The sequence below is a fragment of the Oncorhynchus masou genome, chromosome 30 (genome assembly GCF_036934945.1).
Source record: "Oncorhynchus masou masou isolate Uvic2021 chromosome 30, UVic_Omas_1.1, whole genome shotgun sequence".
Taxonomy (NCBI): domain Eukaryota; kingdom Metazoa; phylum Chordata; class Actinopteri; order Salmoniformes; family Salmonidae; genus Oncorhynchus; species Oncorhynchus masou.
Genome location: NC_088241.1, coordinates 43,925,713 through 43,933,778, shown reverse-complemented (window position 1 = coordinate 43,933,778; position 8,066 = coordinate 43,925,713). Strand labels below are relative to the sequence as shown.

The following is an 8,066-nucleotide window of genomic DNA, read 5'->3' as shown; positions in this document are numbered from 1 at the left end:
TGAAGAATCTAAAATCTAAAATATATTTTGATTTGTGTTATTGCATTGCGTTGATATCTTCACTATTACTCTACAATGTAGAACATTTAAAAATAAAGAAAAACCCTTGAATGAGCCAAACTTTTGACTGGTACTGTATGTTTACCTGAAAATACACAGTGCCTTGCGAAAGATTCTTCACAAAAAAATACAGTTTTATATCTTTATGTTTGAAGCCTGAAATATGGCAAAAGGTCGCAAAGTTCAAGGGGGCTGAATACTTTCGCAAGGCACTGTATATGGGGAGTTGAAAATTACATTGATGGAGGCCACTATCTATCTGCAATGTTAAATCTAATCAGCCCCCTTAAAAAACAAAAATCACCACACTGCCTCATTATGCCTTCAGACATGTAATTAAGAAATTAAGACGACTTTGAGTCTTCTGTGTGTCCAAAAAAAGGTTTTCTTGATTAGGCGTCGAGCATTGGGCAATTCCTTTCTGTGATGATGTGAATTTGGGGTGCTGCTAGAGAGAGTTGAATGTGAAGGAAGTTAAAGCATGCACTCAATTACAGTGTGATTCTGTCATACACACACACACATACGCATGCATGCATACACACAGATGCGCGCACACACACACACACACACACAGACTCGTCATTAATTTCCGGAGCCATCGTTCTCTCTTTCTACCCCTGAGAAACATTTCAATATTTTTCTGCCAGTGTTATGCATATTTAGGCTTACATCTTCTCCGCTTCACTAAATGTCACTGGAAATGTTTATTTTTTCTAATGAAGGAATTTTCATATTTTACTCTTATTTCCTCCTCCTTCTACTCCTCAACCTCCTACTCCTACTCCACCTAGTTCCCGCCTCTTGTCTTTGTTTGAATTAGTCATTCCTCCTGAAAATGACCATGCAGCTCGGCACACTGTTGTTTCTCTTTCTCATTACCATAATGTCTCTCAACTTCAGACAAGTTTTCGTCCTCTGCTAATTCCATGCACACTTAGTTTCAACTCACTCGCTGAGCCCTCTGAGGAGAAACGCTGTCTTTGTTACAATTACTCCCACCGTTGATCTTCTGGAGGCCATGTGGGACTCAGCATACAGGGGTAGTTTTTAGAGTCACTCTTTTTCCCATGATGCAACCAAAGCCAAAGGAACTGCCTATAAAAAAGCCGACTCACAATTCTCTCCTCCGGCTAAGAAAGCTTTGTCAGACCCAGACAGAACATTTCAAGTTTGAACATGTTCTAGAAGTTCAGCATTGAGTGATGAGCATAAATATGTATATGCTCTCTCTCGACCTCTCTCTCTCACACACACGTGCACACACACGTGCACACACAGCCTAGAACACAATCGTAGTTTTAGATGTACATTTGTGCCTCCAAGTCTGTGTGAAATGTTCTTAGGGAAAATAATTACCAACAGCTGCCAAAAGTGTGAACGAGTCTAACAACCACATGAACCACTTCACCACTGTGTAATCCAAACTGTACAATCTGCTTGTGTCCCGTTCACAACACAGATACAGCTTGTCTGAACAAAATAGCTGTCTTTAACTGTGGTGTGTGATGGGGAGAGGAGGGAGAAAAAACACATGCTCTGATTAGTAGGTAACTAGGGTTTTTTTTTAAAGTTCATGGTCTGCACCCCAAATCCCACTTCGTGATCTGGAGAAATAGGAACATATATTTAACAGTGGCAGACAGTTGAGGAAATATCCCATCAGCCATTACAGCTGTTTACCTTATGGGAAAACAACATGATTTCACATGTGGAAAATCAAATCATTTCATGTAAAATCATGTGAAATCATGTGAAATCATGTGAAATCATGTGAAACCATGTGGTTTTGGAGCAATTCACATGTGGATCTTTTCATGTGATTATAGCACCTTTTTCATGTGGAAGTTTGTGAAACCATGTGGTTTGGGAACACTTTACACGTGCCCCCTCAGTTTTATCCTTTAAAAATATATGTTTCTCTGTAATACTACTAGCCACCTAGCAATTTTATGAAGTTGTCTTTAGTTCCCAATCTCCCATCCACATAACTGGCTACAAAGAAGCCATTTCTTGGTAGCTAGTACAGGTAACTGCCAAAATAAAGGAAACACTAACACAAAGTGTCTCAATGCACCTTGGCCATAGATTCTACAAGTGTTTGGAACTCTAGAGGGATGCGACACCATTCTCCCACAAGCAATTCCATTCTTTTGTGTTTTATTTATGGAAAAGGTGCTGTTACAGAATCTCCAAAAAGTGTTCAATTGGATTGAGATCTGTTGACTGAGAACACCATGATTACATAACCTTTCATATGTGAAATCATGTGGAACCATGTGCTTTTGGAACACTTCACGTGATGATATTTCACATAACCTTTCACGTGTATTCAAATTTTCACATGATGCCCTGCCAACAAATATGAGTCATTAGGCTCTCCCCGGAACATCACAAAATAGCTGCAGTGTTTTCAACAGTACATAAATGACTCAGTAATTCAAATTCAACATGTCGTCACCTGGGATTTAAACTCACAACCTCTTGGTTTACAATAATCCGATATTCCTGCTAACTCACTGTGTCTGTGTCAATGACTGATTTCACCTGTATTCCTACACTTTGGACTTCAAAGTAAATCTCAGCTTTGTATAATACACTAAGAGAATCTGTAATATTTATCACAGTGATTCAGGAGTAACGTTAAAACAGAATAATATGCCAGAATAATATGCTAATAAATATGCAAAATATGCTAATAAATCCTGAGGTTGTGAGTTCAAATCCCAGGTGGGGTCATGTTGGAAAGTCAGTACTAAGTGATCATGTCAAATGACATCATACTGTCATTGATTGAAAAAATACATTATTTTAGCTGAACTGCCTACCACTCACATGTGGAACTGCATTTTCACATGAAAAATTTTCACATGTGAAAATTGAATTTGCATATTCACATGTTGTCACGATCGTCGTAATGAGCGGACCAAGGCGCAGCGTGATTGAAGTTCCACATCTTTATTACGGTGAAACAAAAACAATAAAGCACTAACGAAACGTGAAAATAGTGGTGCACACAAAACAATATCCCCAATTAGAGGCAACGATTACCAGCTGCCTCCAATTGGGAACCATACAAACCACCAACATAGACATATTGAACTAGAATAGCCCCTGACCTACTACACCATAGAGAACCAAGGGCTCTCTATGGCCAGGGCGTGACACATGTGCAAATCTAACTATCACATTTATTTAACTAGGCAAGTCAGTTATGAACAATTTCTTATTGACGAACTAAGAACAGTGGGTTAACTGCCTTGTTCAGGGGTAGAACGTCACATTTTTATCTCGTCAGCTAAGGGATTTGATCTAGCAACCTTTCGGTTATTGGTCCTACGCTCAACCTGCCGCCCCACATTGGTTAAATATTTGTACACTATTTTAGCTCAACAGTGTACCACTTACCTTAAAACCCCTATACCATTTTATTACTTCTTAGAAAAAAACCACATTTAAAATTTGCTGTTTTACATATGAAATAATTGTTTTCACATGTTGAGCTGAAAACAAGAGACACACGTGAGGTCAGTTGTTTACATATGAAACCATGCACACATATATTCAATATATAGTTCACATGTTAACACCACCTTTTCACATGTGAGGAGAATAACATGTTTTCACCTCACATGTAATTTGCATATTCACATGTGGAAAATGTTCAAATGTTTTCACGTGCAGTTTCACGGTATCACATGTTGAAATGTTGCATCCCCATGTTGTCACATTTATTTCACATCAGATCACGTTTTTACATGTGCTCCAATGTTTTCACTTCTGAAGTTTCATGTTTTTACATGTTGCTTTTACATATTGACACGCTATCACATTAACTGCACATAAGATCACATGTGAAATCTATATCTTTTTTGAATAAGGGTTCATACTGATAAATAAAGAGAGAAGAGGTAAAGCTACAACACAGAGGTGACTGTCCAACATAGTGCCTGTCCAAAATAACACTTTTTTTTTTTTTTTTTACAAAAACCTACAGCCAATATGAATATTACTGTGCATATTCATCAAGGTTTTCTATGGCATTGACTATATTATCATCAAAAGTAACAGCTACAGTTCATATGATTAATTCCAGGGCTCAGTGTGCCATACCATAGGCTTGATATGACATCAGGACTGGCAACACACACCCAGTCATTTGGGGGCAGAGCTGAAAATATCGCCTTTATTGTGCAGCTGTAATCGGAAAACTGACATGGAGGGCCCTCTAATGGGTGGCCATATTCTGTTTGCGTCCCAAATGGCACCTCGTTCCTTATAAAGTACACCATGACCCTGATCAAATGTAGGGCACTAAATACGGAATAGTGTGCCATTTGGGATGCGGCCTACATTAATCCTGCTGCAACCTACATTAATCCTGCTGCTTAGTCACTCTTAATTTTCCAAGCAGATTAGCCTTCAATGACTGACTATAGTCTCTTTTCTGTTGATTAGAAAATAAATACCTTACCCTGAGTTTGTTTTTAATAAATTAACATATGTTTTGGTCTATTGGGCAGTTCTCTTCTCTTTGGGGAAAGAAGAAGAAGCAGGCAGAAGTCAAGGCTCACCTAATGAAATTAAACCGACAGCCCAGCTCACAAGGAGAAAAAAAGAAAATGTCTGCTTTTGTGCTTTGGCTAATTATACCACAGGAATGTATTAAAGATTACTGTGGGATATGAAGGGGCAAATCTTTTAAATGGCTCTCTCATTGTTCCCTCACAATCCCCTTCATTTCAGATATGGCAGCTGCCTCAGCCACCATTGTGAAATTACCCTGTCCCATTGTTCCAAAGCCCTGTTATCCACAAGACACACGAGTCTAGTTAGTGGCGCTTTGATAGAGGGGCCCAGTACCTCTCTAACATAGTGTTATCTGCAAGAGGGGGAATTACCAGTGGTGGATGGAATAATGCAGCTCATTCCTCTCTCTCTCTAAGAAGACTAAGAAGACTGTGCACCATTAGTTGGGGTCATGACTGTCTTATGTTGCTCCACTTCCAATTTGATATTTGCAATTGAAGAGGAGTGGTAGGCTATATATACAGTGGTGGGAAAAAAAGTATCCAATTGTTATACTTGAATAAAAGTAAAGATACCTTTACAGAAAATGATTAAAGTAAAAGTAACTCAGTAAAATACTACTTGAGTAAAGTCTAAAAGTACTTGGTTTTAAATATACTTATGTATCAAGAGTAAAAGTAAAAGCAAAAGTATAAATAATTAAAAAATTCATTATATTAAGAAAACCAGATAGCACAATTTTCTTGTTTATTTATTTACGGATAGCCAGGGGCACATTTCAACACTCAGACCATATTTACAAATGAAGCATTTGTGTTTAGTGAGTCCGCCAGATCAGAGGCAGTAGGGATGACCAGATTGTTCTCTTGATTGGTGCGTGAATTGAACCATTTCCTGTCCTGCTAAGCATTCAACATTTAATGAGTACTTTTTTGGTGTCAGGGTAAAGAGTAAAAAATACATCATTTTCTTTAGGAATGCAGTGAAGTAAAAGTAAAAGTTGTCAAAAAAATAAATTGAAAAATACAGATTCAAAAAAAAAACTACTTAAGTATTATTTTAAAGTAGTTTTACGTATGTACTTTACACCACTGTATATATTCAGTATTGTGCCTTTTATTAGTATTTACCATTGTTAAGCCTTTATACATGCTTACATTCTTCTGCAGTTTTATAATAAGAAAGCTGATGTAAAGATCCAAGGTATAGTCTATTGTTTTTGATCATGGAATGAATTGACAGTATGAGAGTATAAAAACGAAAAAACCCTTTTCGATTTTGATAACCTTCCCTGAAAGATATAAATAATTATTTCTGCATTGCGATTTTAATTAAATGAAGACCCAAGAGTCTAATCATAAGTCTACACTTGTTTGTAAATATAGAGGTCTTATTGGACATATGGGATTTCCCCCAGCAGGTCGTCTCTCTTGACACCACCTACAGGCCGGAGATAGCTACCGTTACTGTGGTTACTGCGGTCACACTATTGCACACCGGATAATGCACTACTTACTCTTGACTTCACTCTAACGTGTCTGCTTGGGTTCAACCTATGGGTTTACATTTTATCGTCCGAAGCTCTCTGTAGGAGTCCGTCTCCAAGACGGTCTTTCCTGCTCCCAGACACTCCAACCTCGGTGCCACCCTGGTGTGTTTAGAATGCAGTCAAGAGTCAATGTATTCCACCCTCTAAATATCAGGGCGGGATGTCGTTTTCGTGCGTTTGATGTGATTAATTTCAATATGAAGGCAATGGGAGTTAAATCTATTTCAATGAATAGCCTAACAACCTCCTAAGGTATTTGTAACGTTGACATATAGGAGTTCAGCTTGTTTAAATGATCATGTCAATCAATAACTCACATTTGTTTTATGTTCACAATATCCATATTATACAAATCATGACATAGGGTCATTTCTGACCAATAGCAAGTTCCAGACTCACAGGACTGCGTGCCCCCTGTAGGCGCTGGAGTCCAGGTCTCTCAAAGGTCTCTCTATACACTCTAAGAAAAAATGTGCTATATCAAACCTCAAAGGGTCATTCGCTGTCCCCATATCAGAACCCTTTGAAGAACCCTTTTGGTTGCAGGTAAAAACCAATTTGGGTTCCACGTAGAACCCTTTCCACAGAGAGTTCTACATGGAACCCAAAATTGTACTTGAAACCAAAAAGGTTTCTACCTGGAACCAAAAAGGGTTATCCTATTGGGACAGCACAATAACCCTGTTGGGATCCATTTTTTCTAATAGTGTACCTCCTACCAAATATGTCCAGACCAGACGGTACAATTGATCAGGTACTTGCTGGTCAATAATAAGTGTATATTTAAACACATTAAATGTGAGAATTCAAGAAGACTGTTCATACGAGGTCCATATAGCCTGTAAGAATGCAATTTGGGGCAATGGCTGTTTATTACTAGATCATTACACAAAACGTATCAATAATAGCGTTGAACGTATGAGTAAGATGAATGGCAGTTGTATTATCAGTGCTTATTTTGTGGGTGTGTTCAGATGTGTCCTAAGATCTAATGTGACTCAGTCTATTCTGTAGACTGCGATAAGACAGCCAGGCGGTTGAATCTACATCTCGATTGTCGAGGCAACCCCCTGGTAAATGGGCGTGTGACTGGCTGGCTGGGTCCCGAGATACCGGAGACTCCAAACGAAGCCTGTGTTCTCAACAGCGCTACAGTAGCTGAGCACACACGCAGGAGAGGTGCGTGACGCGCTGCATAGAGGGAGGAATATAAATGCTAAATTCGAGTCAAGCAGTCAATGCATTCAATCAATCAATGCTCTATAGGATATTGACATTTTCTAACCTCCGGTGATATTTTGGACTGACTTTTACCGGTGCCGTGCTACTCATTAAAGCGCAAATCCCGTATCCCTCACTTGATACTACTGACAGCAGCGGATAGCTGGCTGTGTGTACGCTGAGTTGAGTCTCCGGGAAGGAATTGGCAGCGGGCGCGTGCCTTTGCGCGGAGCAGAGAGGTGCTGAGCTTCAGGGTTGCCCGGACCGGCCCCGGCGTTCTACAGGCTACGGATTGACTGGGGAAATATTTGGGAATTGACTTCCTCTCTCGTCAGCGGTGGAGACCTGTCCTTTCCTGTGGTTGTTTTTGAGGTTAACGGATTTGGAAGGAGGTGCGAAGACTTTGACAGAGAAACAGAGAGGGCATACTCTCAGCCTGCCGAAAACTGCTTCGCTTCGATATTGGATACATATGGGGCTGTGAGTGAGTCTACAAGACGCAGGTGAATGCAGTTATTTTTCATTAAGTGGCTTGAATTCAGAAGAGACAGAACAATGTTGCTATATGAGGAACACTGAGCGAAGCGTGCTCTTTAGCTTTCATTCACATGGTGTTAAAAATACAGCGCATTGAAGTGAGCTACTATCCCCCTGAACAGCATAGAACGCAGGGTACGGGCACGTTTTGTATCATTTGAAATGTTGA

General features: G+C 39.4%; 1 protein-coding gene across 2 annotated transcripts in view; it reads left to right on the top strand.

Annotated features, from left to right (window-relative positions):
- The first annotated feature begins 7,180 nt into the window (after positions 1-7,180).
- LOC135522643 (neuropilin-1a) overlaps positions 7,181-8,066 on the top strand; it is an 84,362-nt gene continuing 83,476 nt past the window's right edge. For both annotated transcript variants that reach the window (XM_064949096.1, XM_064949095.1), the window contains exon 1: positions 7,181-7,863. The gene's annotated coding sequence lies outside the window, so the exon portion shown is untranslated. The remainder of the gene's footprint in view (positions 7,864-8,066) is intronic.